Genomic DNA, 12,207 nt, shown 5'->3' on the forward strand with positions numbered 1-12,207 from the left:
TGAGGTACCTGGGTGGCTCCGTTGTAAAACATCTGCCTTTAGCTCGGATCATGATATTGGGGTCCTGGAATTGAGCCCTCTGCCCTGTGCCTGGTTCCTTGCTCAGGTGGGGGCCTGCTTCTCCCTCTTCCTCTGCTGCCTCCTTTCCACACCCCGCTCTCTCTTTCTTGCTTTCAAATAAATAAATAAAATCTTCTTAAAAATGCACATATTTTCTAAGACAGCACTTTTCAGACATACACGTATACCCTAGGGAAATGCTTGGATGTGTGAACAAAGAAATAGACATAAGTATGTTCTTTGTAGCATTTTTTGGGTAATAGTGAAATCTTAAATGCAATCTAAATGACTTATAAGAATTGGTAATAAATTGAAGAATTGATAGACTATTAGAAAGCATGAAAATGAATGAATTCGAGTTGCTTATGAACAAATATAAATCTGTATTGTTAAGAGAGAACAGAGATAAGTTATACTTGGGTCTAGAGGATAATGTCAACCACCTGAACTAGAAACTCTCCACACATTTTCAAAAAAATATTATGTACAACCAGTGCAAATATAATTATATGTGATTCAAGCCTTTAGCAATATCAGGAGACAGAGGGTACCACAAACATCCAATTATTAGAAAATTGAATTTTAAAAAGCATCCTCCAGGGCGCCTGGGTAGCTCAGTGGGTTAAAGCCTCTGCCTTTGGCTCAGGTCATGATCCCAGGGTCCTGGGATCGAGCCCCACATCGGGCTCTCTGCTCGGTGGGAGCCAGCTTCCCTCCATCTCTCTCTACCTGCTTCTCTGCCTACTTGTGATCTCTGTCTGTCAAATAAATAAATAAAAGATCTTAAAAAAATAAAATAAAAAGCATCCTCCACTCCTGCAAGACATCTAGATGCTGAGAGTGGAAGAGGCAGGGCTTCAGAGAATATTTGGAAAATAAAAAAGGGAATGGATGATTAAGCAAATTATAGGCAAAATCAAACCTTGAAAGAAGATATCAAACATTAAGTACCAACATACTGAACACAGCCTGGGTCTTGGTAAGTTATAGCACTGGCTGTCAAGATGGAACTTAAAAATAAGAGACCAGAAGTGGAAGCTTCAGAAAGCATTACTTTTGAGGAAGAATCAGCTACGCTGACAAGTGGGTAGTGTCCCTTAAAGACATGGCAATGAAAGGAAAGAAAGAAGGGGGGAAATTAAGGATTCTACAGAAACAGGAGAAATAAGTCATGCCAGTCACCCCACCTCACCCCTACCTACATAAAACTGTCACCACAAAAACATTATTTGTTAAAGGAATTGTACTTCACTATACTGATGGAATAAAATACTTTTCACATAGGAAATCATCCACAAAAGACTTATTTTTAAAAATCAGACCAACACAATGCAAAACTATTCTAAAATGAAACAAAAAAGGTAAAATGAAATTAAAATTATCCCTCAAAACACACAAAACTGTAAGACCAAGCTCCAAACTAAAATATTCTCAAACAAGCATTAGATATATGCATATATGTGTATGTAGAAAGTCTAGTTCACAGCCTAAGAACAGCAGTGGGCAGAAACAGGAAGGAAAGCCACAAGAGTTGATCTAATCAGGAAAAATTTGAAGGAAAAGACAAAAGTGTCTCACAAATGAGGAACAAATTACCACTAAGGCAGGAAAAATTCAAGCAGAATTTTAATAGATATCAGTGAAGAAAAGAAGGAAACAACTAAAGGAATGAAAATGACATGAACAGGTCTGAGAAAAAAATGCTTAAAATGGAAGGCAAAGAAGATTCAACATATGTATTATTGGAGCCCTGGAAGAAGAAGAAAGCAAAGCAATGGAACAAAAGCAGTATTCATCACTACAATCCAAGAAACTTTCTGTAAATAAGAGAAAAATGGTAAAATTGAAATGAACAACTCTGGGACTTATCCTAGTAAAACTATTGGATGTCAAGGAAAAAGAAGAAATCATGAAGGCCCCTGGGCAAAATAACCAGTTTACTAATGTGGATAAGAATATTGGCATGACCTCACACTTTTCAAGAGCAACATAAAAATCAGTGCAATAAATAATGGAGCATTATTTTAAGAAAAATTCACATAAATTCTTAGATTTCTGTATGCAGCTGAAGTATGAGGGCTATAGAAACACATAACTGTTCTCAAACACCTTTCTTGGAAAACCATTTAGAAGATGAATTGCATCTAAACAAAAAATGACTTGGAAAATATATCAAAATAACTGATGGTGAGCATTTAATATACTTAATTGTAGTGCTAATACTAAAATAAGAGTAGGGGCATGGGTCAAAGAGTAGAATATAAACATATATTCTGCCCAACAGGAAGAATGCAAGTCAAAAAATTAGGGGAAGGGGAGAGAGGAAAGGAAAACTAAAATAAAATCACCATGTATAGGTATTGGTGGGAGTCAAAAGGTGCCATTTAAATCTCACCAACCAGATAGAAAAAGTTAAGAAAAGAACAAAGGGCATGATAAAAGTTGTATAATTAATTATACCTATGCACATAGATACAAGGTAGATAAATCCTAGCTGGAAAAGAGAAAGTAGTGGATTTTTTTTTTTTTTTTGGTAGTTGTATAGACTGAAGAAAAAAAATTGGAAAATATAAAATACATGGTTGGATGTCCCCGTGGGACATGTGCTGAATTCTGGGATGGTAGCAGAAACTGAGGAAGATTGAGTGGGAAAGGCAGAGTGAAATATTCACTTGTCTTGTAGAGCTTTGGAAACAAACTTCCATCAGAGGGAGGGAGCCTTCAGCAAACCCACAATAGATGCTTCAGGGCATTTACCACATTTTTAACCTGTGAAAGATGGGCACTAAGTTTAAAATCTGCCAAACGTAGACCTTTCAGGGCTGAGAAAGAAAGAGAATATGCAGGGTATCAATCAAAAGCCCAAGAGAACCAGGGCACCTGGGTGGCTCATTTGGTTGAGGACTGAATTAATTTTGGCTCAGATCCTGTTCTCAAGGTCCTGAGATAGAGCCCTGCATTGGGCTCCATGCTGAACATGGAGCCTGCTTGGGATTATCTCTCTCCCTCTACCTCTACCTCTTCCTCTGCTTTCATGCCCCACCCCCTCTCAAAAATTACTTACTTACTTACTTAATAAGCCCAAGAGGAACAATCATGAAGAATGGGGATGAACCAGAGATGGACTAAATGTTATTAAATTAGCAATCCAGCATAAGATCTGATTGGATTGACTAGTTTTTCATTCTATCTGACAAAGAAAAGAGAAAATAATTGCTAATGGAAAATATCATCTGTAGCCTCTACAGTTAAATGCAATGTCCCACATACAATAAAATTTTTTAAAAAATATGAAGAAGCAGAAATACATAATAGTAATACAAAAAGAAAAGTAAAATCAAAGGCCCATAGATGATCCTGATATTGCAATTAGAAGACAAAGCTTTTATTTTATATAAAATATGATTAACTTTAAATAAAATGGGGGAAAAATATAGGCAAAAATGGGTGAAAAGTTTTTAGCAGAAAATTAGAATCTATAGAAAAGAATTTTTAATTATTTTGTCTAAAGAATAATGTCTCTTTGTTTCATTTTGTTTTAAAGATTTTATTTATTTATTTGACAGAGAAAGAGCACAAGCAGGGGGAGTGGGAGAAGGAAAAGCAAGCTCCCCACTGAGCAGGGAGCCCTACACAGGTCTTAATCCCAGGACCCCAGGATCATGACCTGAGCCGAAGGCAGACACCCAACAGACCGAGCCACCCAGGTGCCCCTACTTGTTTTGTATAACAATTTTAACTGCAAGACAGACATAACATCAACAATGGATCTTGTTTTATTAGTATGTGTGTTCCTAAGACTGTAAGCACTGTAAGTAATCTAACAAAAACAGCTAAACAAAAGCCTTAGTAAGTTTAATACATATAATATAAAGCAAAAATCAAAAGTAGGCACCTAGAGTAAAATTGAATTTTTCTTCAAAATCAGGAAGACAGCACAACAGAAATCACCACTGGATTGTCAAAGAATAAAACAGACCACTGGAGCTAACACACAAAACAGAAGTAAAACTGATACCTTGTCTTCCCACTGTGCCGGTATGTATGTATTTACTTTTTCCCCCACTGTATTTGTATTTAGATGTGATAAGTAAAATCTCCAAAATTACCTTTTTCCCTCAGATCTGCTTAGGGATGGTTTGAAATGATAATGTTTATTATTAGTAACATGTTTTTCTTAAACATTTATAATAACATTATCCCATCTAACTGGCCCAAGGATATATTTTTGTCCACCTCTGAAAGGGACAACCCTTTGTTCACTTCTAAGCTTAGATGTATTAGGTAACTTGATATTCCACCCTAATTTTACATCATTTAACTTACAAAACAAAATTCATGTCTGAGTTTCTCAAACCGGTTTTTTCTTAAGAGTCAGAGCAGGTTTTGCTACTAGCCACTTTTACATTCTTTATTGCCTCTAGAGAAAATCACAAACAATATTTGACTACACATACCTGTGGATCACTTGTTGTTACAAGTACCACTGACTGTCACTAAAACAGAGTCCTAGGTGCTGCTCATCTAAAAGCTATGACATAGGTCTCCAGTCATCAACTACCTGCAGATCATGTGTGAATTATCTATCAGTAGTAGTGTGTCTGGCTGCACCCTAGAATTTGCCTAGCCTCTTCTGAAATACCTTGTTTTAACACTCCCCCTCTTCTACTGTTCTTCATACACCTTGACATCCGAAAGAGTAGTGGTGGTATAGAAAGAAATACTCCAGCACTAGTCTTCGGTAGGACTGGGAAGTGGCTAACAGGTCTCATCATAACTGCACTGGTCTCACTCTTTAGTCCAAAGAGTGTTTGAGGAGATCTCAGATGGCTTATCTCTTCAAAGGGGAGAGCAACCCACTTAGTGAGGCCCCACTAAGGAACTCAACAAGCCACTAGAAGAAGAAGGGGAGGGGAAGAAAGACGAGGAGGGAATAACAGGATAAAGTTAGGAGTATTATCAGTGTGACGTACATCCAGAAGTTGAATCCAGTCACTCCTTAGGCATCTGTTTACTTTTAGTGAAACCAGTAAGTTCAGTAGAACAGGATATACATCTCTGGGGGCAGGCAATGGTTTATTATTCACAAAAGAAAGGACTCTTCTCTAGTATCTTCCTAAGTAGGACTCCACTGGAAACAGGATCCAAAGACTTAGAACCACCAACCAGAGGAACAACTATGGCCTTTAGCTAAACCCTGTACTAGATAGTTTTTGGTTTAGAGGAGGGTAGAGGGAAGCTGACAGGAGGAAACCTCAAGAGTTTTCTTTTATGACCCTGCTGGGAAGGAGAAATAAACCATCCTAGAGCTTAGTAAGATGACAGAATCAGAGTGAACAGAATTTAGCTCTATCTCTCTATCTCTCTTATGAAAGTGTATAGGAATGTTTGAAACCAAGTGTTTGTTCACTAAAGTAAAGAAGAGGAATTTCTTTGCAAGTCTTTCGAGTCATTGTGATATCCTCTAGATGGCAGGAAATTAATGTAGCTTGCCAAGAACTCAGTGGGAACACATGTATGAGAACAAAAAGTTTAAAAGTGGTTGAAAAGGGAAAAACTGAATTAATTTTAACTTGAAAATGTATGTTTGGGCACCTGGGTGGCTTAGTCAGTTAAGCCACTGCCTTCAGCTCAGATCATGATCCCGGGGTCCTGGGATAGAGTCCTGTATTGGGCTCCTTGCTCAGCAGGGAGCCTGCTTCTCTCTCTGCCTCTGCCTGCATTTGCTCTCTCTCTCTCTCTCTCTCTCTCTCTCAAATTAAAAAAAAAATGTATGTCTACTATAAAAATTTTTAAAAGATTTTAAATGAGCTAGCCTTCCCACATGGATTTTTTTGTATTTTTAAATTTTTTTTGAAGCATGAGACTAAGGGTGTGTGGTTGGCTCAGTTGGTGGAGCATGCAACTCTCGATTTTGGGCTTGTGAGTTTAAGCCACATTTTGGTGTAGCGATTACTTAAAGTCTTTTTTTTTTTTTTTTTTAAGAAAAAAAAAAAAAGCATAAGACTAGAATTAAAACTTCAAAAATAAGGTAAAGCGTTGTCCCCAATCCATCCCACCCTATTTCCATGCTTTCTAAGTAAAACAGATTCTGGAAGAGATCTTTTGTTTTGCTAAGGGAGAGGGGTCGTTATGGATTTAGAGAAGCCCCAAAGGAGGCCAGAAATGGGACATAATGAGGGATGAGGGAGAAAAAGAGGAAGGGAAGAGAGGTAAAGAGAAAGGAGGAGAGGAAAGGGGGGGGGGAATTGGAGAGAGGAGAAAGACAACAAACAAAAGAGAAAGACTCTTCAAAGGTGCATTGTGGTTTTGCTGTGTGATCTGCGATTTTTGTCCTTTTTACCACTTCTAAGTGGAATCTTTACTAGAAGTCTACATTATTTATTAATGTTTTATTGTCTGTTTTGTGTGTCTGTGCCAGATGAGAAGTTTATCTTAACACAGCAACTGAATGAGAGCTGAGTTAGCTAAAGGAGGCCCAGTTACATCTCTGAATCTGTATAAAGCATTCATGTAGCAAAGGGCTTAGTAAAGCAGAGGTAAAAATTGTAATTCACGGTATGTACTATGGTGCACAGACCTGTATCCCTGAAACAAAAAATACATTATACATTACTTTAAAAAGGGCGGGATATAAGACTCAACCTAAAAGAGCTCCCAATGGCCAAGTCTAGAACAATTTGAAAAACAAAATAAATAAGGTAGCATTGATTTAAAATCCAAAACGTAAAATAAATATCCATGAGACCATGAAAAAAAAATTGTAGCTCACAATCTTCCCCGGTGAAATCCTCCATTAATTCTAAACAGACCTCTTCTTGACTATTGGAGAATGTTTCCATGGCTTATATCAGAGACAAAAACTGGACAAGCAAAGAGGTTTATTTTGTTCTGACTATTGCAATTTGGAGTGTAACCCAAATCTGAATATCCGTGTCTCAGTGGTGGCTTTGCCTTAGATTTTTGTGGAAAGAAATGAACACATGGCATTTAGGAGGTTTACAGTGGGTGTTGTTTGCAAGCAGAAACCTCAGATACCTGAACAGGAAATATTTTTCTCTGTAGTTAGCAAGTTTCAGAAAGACCAAGAGTTTTGATCTTAGCGAATCAATCATGACAAATAGTTCTAATCTTAATTAATCAATAATGAGACAAAGAATGGGAAACTGGAGGGTCTGTGCCTGGCTTTGTCAGCAGGTTTGGGCAAAAGAGAAAGGTCTGTGTTTGTTGGGTTTGTAAAATATAGTTTGTCTCAAAACAACCTTAGAGATTAATTCGTGTAGAATTTTGGTCAAAGTTTGGTAAATGGACCACAAAGTCAGCATTTTGTGTTGGCACTGTTCTTGGAGAAAGAGCCAAACCACCTGTGGTGCTCTGACAGTAGTCTAGAACTGAGAAGGATTCTGGACAAAAGCACATGATTGGGGTGCTGGGGGTGGAATATATATAAGATTAGAAAAAAATATTAGAGACTGTGTTAAGGAACAAAAGCAAGACAGAGACCATTCAAGTGGATTCCAGAAAATTAGTGTTGGAAAGTCCTTTGACAGTGGGGTCAGGACTGTGGTGGCAATGGGGTACATTTCTTCATTAGCAACTTGAATGTTCTTGTTTATGTCCTAAATGTCAGAGAAATTTGGGGGAACACATATGCAGCAGTCACTTCAAAAAGCACATGTCTCCCCTCTGGGTGCAAAGATCAGACTGAGTGCCAGTCAGTTGTGGAGCACTGTGTGTTGAGTCTTTTGAAGTTCTTGGCCAAGAAGTTCAATGTTCTTTATCACATCATTTGCAGTGATGGCTATCTCCTGTAGCAGGACATGGAAGATGTGAGAGTTTTTCTTTTTAAGATTTTATTTATTTATTTGAGAGAGAGGATGAGCAGGGGAATGGGCAGAGAGAGAGGGAGAAGCATACTCCCTCCTGAACAGGGAGACCGATGCAGGGATGGATCCCAGGGCCCTGGGATCATGACCTGAGCCCAAGGCAGATGTTTGACCAAATGACACACCCAGGCACCCCAAGATGTGAGTGTTTTGACTCAATTCTTGAGTAGCCCACAGTGGAGATGCTCCAGACAAAAAGGTGGCTCAAATGTGGTCAGGCACAGCATCCAAGTCCTCAAGATCTCCTGCCAAGCTCTTCGCTTCCATTTCAAGGGTGTCGTCAGGTCCAGGAGAGAGAGGAAGAATATAGTAACATTTTGGGTCAGCCTTTGCATTTTAAGGAAACATAATTACTGGTAGACTGTCCAGATCAATGATAGTCATTGAAGAGGACAAAGAGGAATTTAAATACTTTAAGGAAGTGGTTGGGCTACATATCTGTAAGGACTCACAAGACTGACTAGGTAATAATGAGCCTGCCCAGTGCTAGGAGATATCAATAGGTCTGCTCCCATAAATGAAATAGGTGTCTTTTGAAATAACCAAAGAAAATGGGGCAATTTTATTTTTGTGATATAGAAGCTGAGAAAAGGTATGGCTATAAGGAGACTATCCTGATTGGGACTTTTCCATACATAAAACTTCAGTGCCTCCAGATGGCAGCACCCATGCTGGAGTTGTTTGATTTAAAGTTGCATTTTCTTGGGGTGTCTGGGTGGCTCAGTTGTTAAGCGTCTGTTCTCAGCCCAGGTGGTAATCTCAGGATCCTGGGATCAAGCCCCTCATCAGGCTCCCTCCTTGGTGGGGGGACCCACTTCTCCTCTCCCACTCCCCTTGCTTGTGTTCCCTCTCTCACTGTGTCTATCACTGTCAAATAACTAAATAAAATCTTTAAAAAATAAAATTGCATTTTCTTCAGGAAAATAAAGAATAGCTACAAGTACTATCAGTATTCAGAGTAAGAGATGTATAGTTGGCCCGTGAGCAGCACAGGGGTATGAGGCATCAACCCTCTGCATAGCTGAAAATCCTCATGTAATTTAGACTCCCCAAAACCTTAGTTACTAAAGCCTACCGTTGACAAGAACAATAACATGAGCAGTTGGTTAATACATAGTTTGTGTGTTATATGTATTATAGACTGTGTATTTGTCACAAATGAAGCCAGAGAAAAGGAAATGTTATTACAAAAATCATATGGTTAGAAAAAATACATTTATAGTATTATACTATAAAAAATCTGCATATAGGTGGACCCATGCAGTTCAAGCCCTGTTGTTCAAGGCCAACTGTCCAGACATAAACTGGAACCTAGAAAATTCTTGTTTGTGGAATTGCCAGAGAAATAAACATGACTTTTCTAAAAGTGGTCCAGATTGGATTTGGTTATTTGTTTAACTGGTACAAAATATAGGAAAAATGCCCTAGCATTGTGTGGGGAACAGCTAAGCTGTAGTTTTAAGGGTGGGAAGAAGAATTTGAAGAAAAATGAAGGAAAGGGTGGACAAAGGCAACAATTTAAAGAAAGATGTTGAGTAATCTCAGTTTTGCAACAGCCATCCAAAGGTTTTAGGGGTCCTGAATATAGGTAAAGTAAGGAATAGAGAAGAAGGTATAGCAGGGCAAAAAAGAAAGACATGGTTTAAGGAAGTTTTGATGCAAGTCGGTAATAGAAAAATTGAAGGAGGATAACAAGAACTATAAAGGAGAAAATATGTATATATTTTTTATAACACCTGTGGATGATCTTATTCTGGTGTGTTAGCTAGAAGCTGACCACTTTATGGTATCACACAGTTCTTGAGAAAGCAGTCTACTCCATGTCATTATAGGGGAGGAAAATTTCCTTTTTTTCCTTCTACTCTGTCTGTTCCCTGACAAAAGATAGATTAAAAAAAGGAAAACAATTTATACAATGTACATTGTGTGAGAGAAATCTCAATGAAGAGTAACTCAAAGGGTTGGTTAGAACTTGGGCTTAAATTACATTGGAAAAGGAAGAGGGATTCAAGTTTCTAGGAGTGGTAAATTGTGGGAACGCAAATAAAATATATGGAAAATTAGTGGAAGGTAAGGGCTAATAAAGTTTACTATATAGATTCCTTGGGACTGATAAGGATCTGCAGTTGTCTCCAATGATTAACTTTTGTTGTTCCTGGTAGAAGAAAGGGGACATTTATGTCCTGTTTTTAGGTAAATGGGGGAGGGTGGAGAGCTTTTCTTGTATCTGCTTCTCAATTGCCTTCAGCTCAAAATAATCCTTATGTCAAATTGACATATTTGGAGTGGGGGTGGCATATTCTGTCACCTACATCATCATCTGCTTCTGCAGGCCTTGCCAAAGACCTTCAATTTAAGGTTTCTTGTTGAGGTGGATTTCTATTTGGCATTTATTTATTTATTTATTTATTTATTTATTTAAGTTGTGTAATGTGAATCCAAGGTTGTATTCTTTGTTTTGGAGTAGTTTTGGTGGAAAGGCAGACAGTGTATTTTGGTTGAGGACCACCCGCCGAAGTGTGTCTACCCCTTTCATATAGGGGCAAGCTATCAGTAACAGCGTGAGAAGATGGAGAAGAATTGAGATTTTGAGTTGCAGGCACAGAACCCAATCAAGGAGGTCAGGGACATCTCTTTAGCCATGATGTATAAGGGAAAGGCAGTGGCAGAAAAGTTAGGGAATCGATTCTGGCGATAGTCAACTAATTATAGAAATCCTTGGGAGTCGTCTTTTGGTGTTGGGGAGAGGGAAATTGATAATGGTGTTAACTTTTTTTTAGAAATAGAGTCTCTATTTCAGGGAGGATATCATGAGCTAGCACTTATGGGCTGTTGTTTGATGTTTAGAGATGTTGTGTCCCTTTTGGGCAAGAGCTTGAAGCCCAATTATTTAAATTCCTTAAAATAGAGAAATGGACTGAAGTCTGAGACAGAATAAAGCCCAACAGGATAGAACCTTATCGCTGTAACACAGCTAACATTTGGGATGAGAGAGAGAAAAAAAGGAGAGAGAGAAGGTTTAGTCTGAGGGTTTGTAAGGATGCTACTGAGGACTGCATCCTGTGAGTATTGACCCTGTGCTAGTTGCTGGTTAGATATGGATTATACACAGGTGAAAACAACCATCTGCATTTAAGATCACTTTCCAGCAGGGAGACAGGCAGGTAAACAATAAATAAAAGCTATTATTATAAAAAAAAAATAAATTCAGTGACGTAAGGATTGTTTAATACCTCCACACAGAGGATTCCCAAGTAGGATCAAGGAATTTTCTGGAGGGTTAGAGTTTTCCCAGATGTGACAAGTGAGCAGGACTCTGCAGACAAGCAGCCGGAGAAAGCAAGAAAGGACATGGAACCAAGAAAACAGTAAGAGAAAGGTTCAGAGGACACACTACACGCATTTCCCCTCCCTCCCCTCACCCCTCCCTTGCTACTGATTCTGAGATGTCTTGCGTGGAGGGGGGTGAAAATGTTGAGTGCCTAGAATGTAGGTGGGGTTCAGAGTCCTGCAAAGTGAGGATAGAAGAACAGGTTGGGCCTGGTTGTAAAGGGCCTCACATGCCAATTAGCAGTTTACCACACATGCAGTGCGGCTCCCTCCAAGTTCAGGGGAATAAAAACTTGCAGAAACAGAACTCCGGCAGTGGTGGAAGGGGGGGGTAAGGACAAGAATGATGAGACGCTGTATCTAATGTGGAAGCCATTATAGCAGGTCTGATGAGAGATGACTAGTCTTAGAAATAGGCTGAGGTCAGACATTTCCAAGTAGGACTGGTGGAATCTGGTGGCCCATGGAATTCTCTGGGAGGAGCGCGGTGGTGGTGTGGGGGTGTGGATTTTATAGCCAGAACTGCCGAGTTCAGTCTGATGCTGGCATTCACTAGCTCTGTGACCCTGAGCCAGAAACAGACACATTCAAAGTTCAGGTCTCTTCTGTAAAAATGGGCATAATGCCATTTACTTTTTTTTTTTTTTTTTTTTTCAGCCAAGATTGAATGACACAACGTATGTGAACCTAAGTTCTGGCACAGAATAAGTAGTCCATGGTTCGAGTGCCCTTCGGCAGGTGTTCAGTGCCTCCCACAGTTTTTGTTTCCTGTGCATCTTTCTAGGGAAAGTCTTACCTCTTGTACCCCTTCCTCCCTCCAAAAATTGTAGGACTCTTTACTGTTTCTCAGACATGGCCTGTTCTCTCTTGTCCCTGTCTTTGCTCATGCTATTTCTTTTCTTGGAATATCCTTCCCCTCCTCAGTTCTCAT

The sequence above is a fragment of the Mustela nigripes genome, chromosome 3 (genome assembly GCF_022355385.1).
Source record: "Mustela nigripes isolate SB6536 chromosome 3, MUSNIG.SB6536, whole genome shotgun sequence".
NCBI lineage: Eukaryota > Metazoa > Chordata > Mammalia > Carnivora > Mustelidae > Mustela > Mustela nigripes.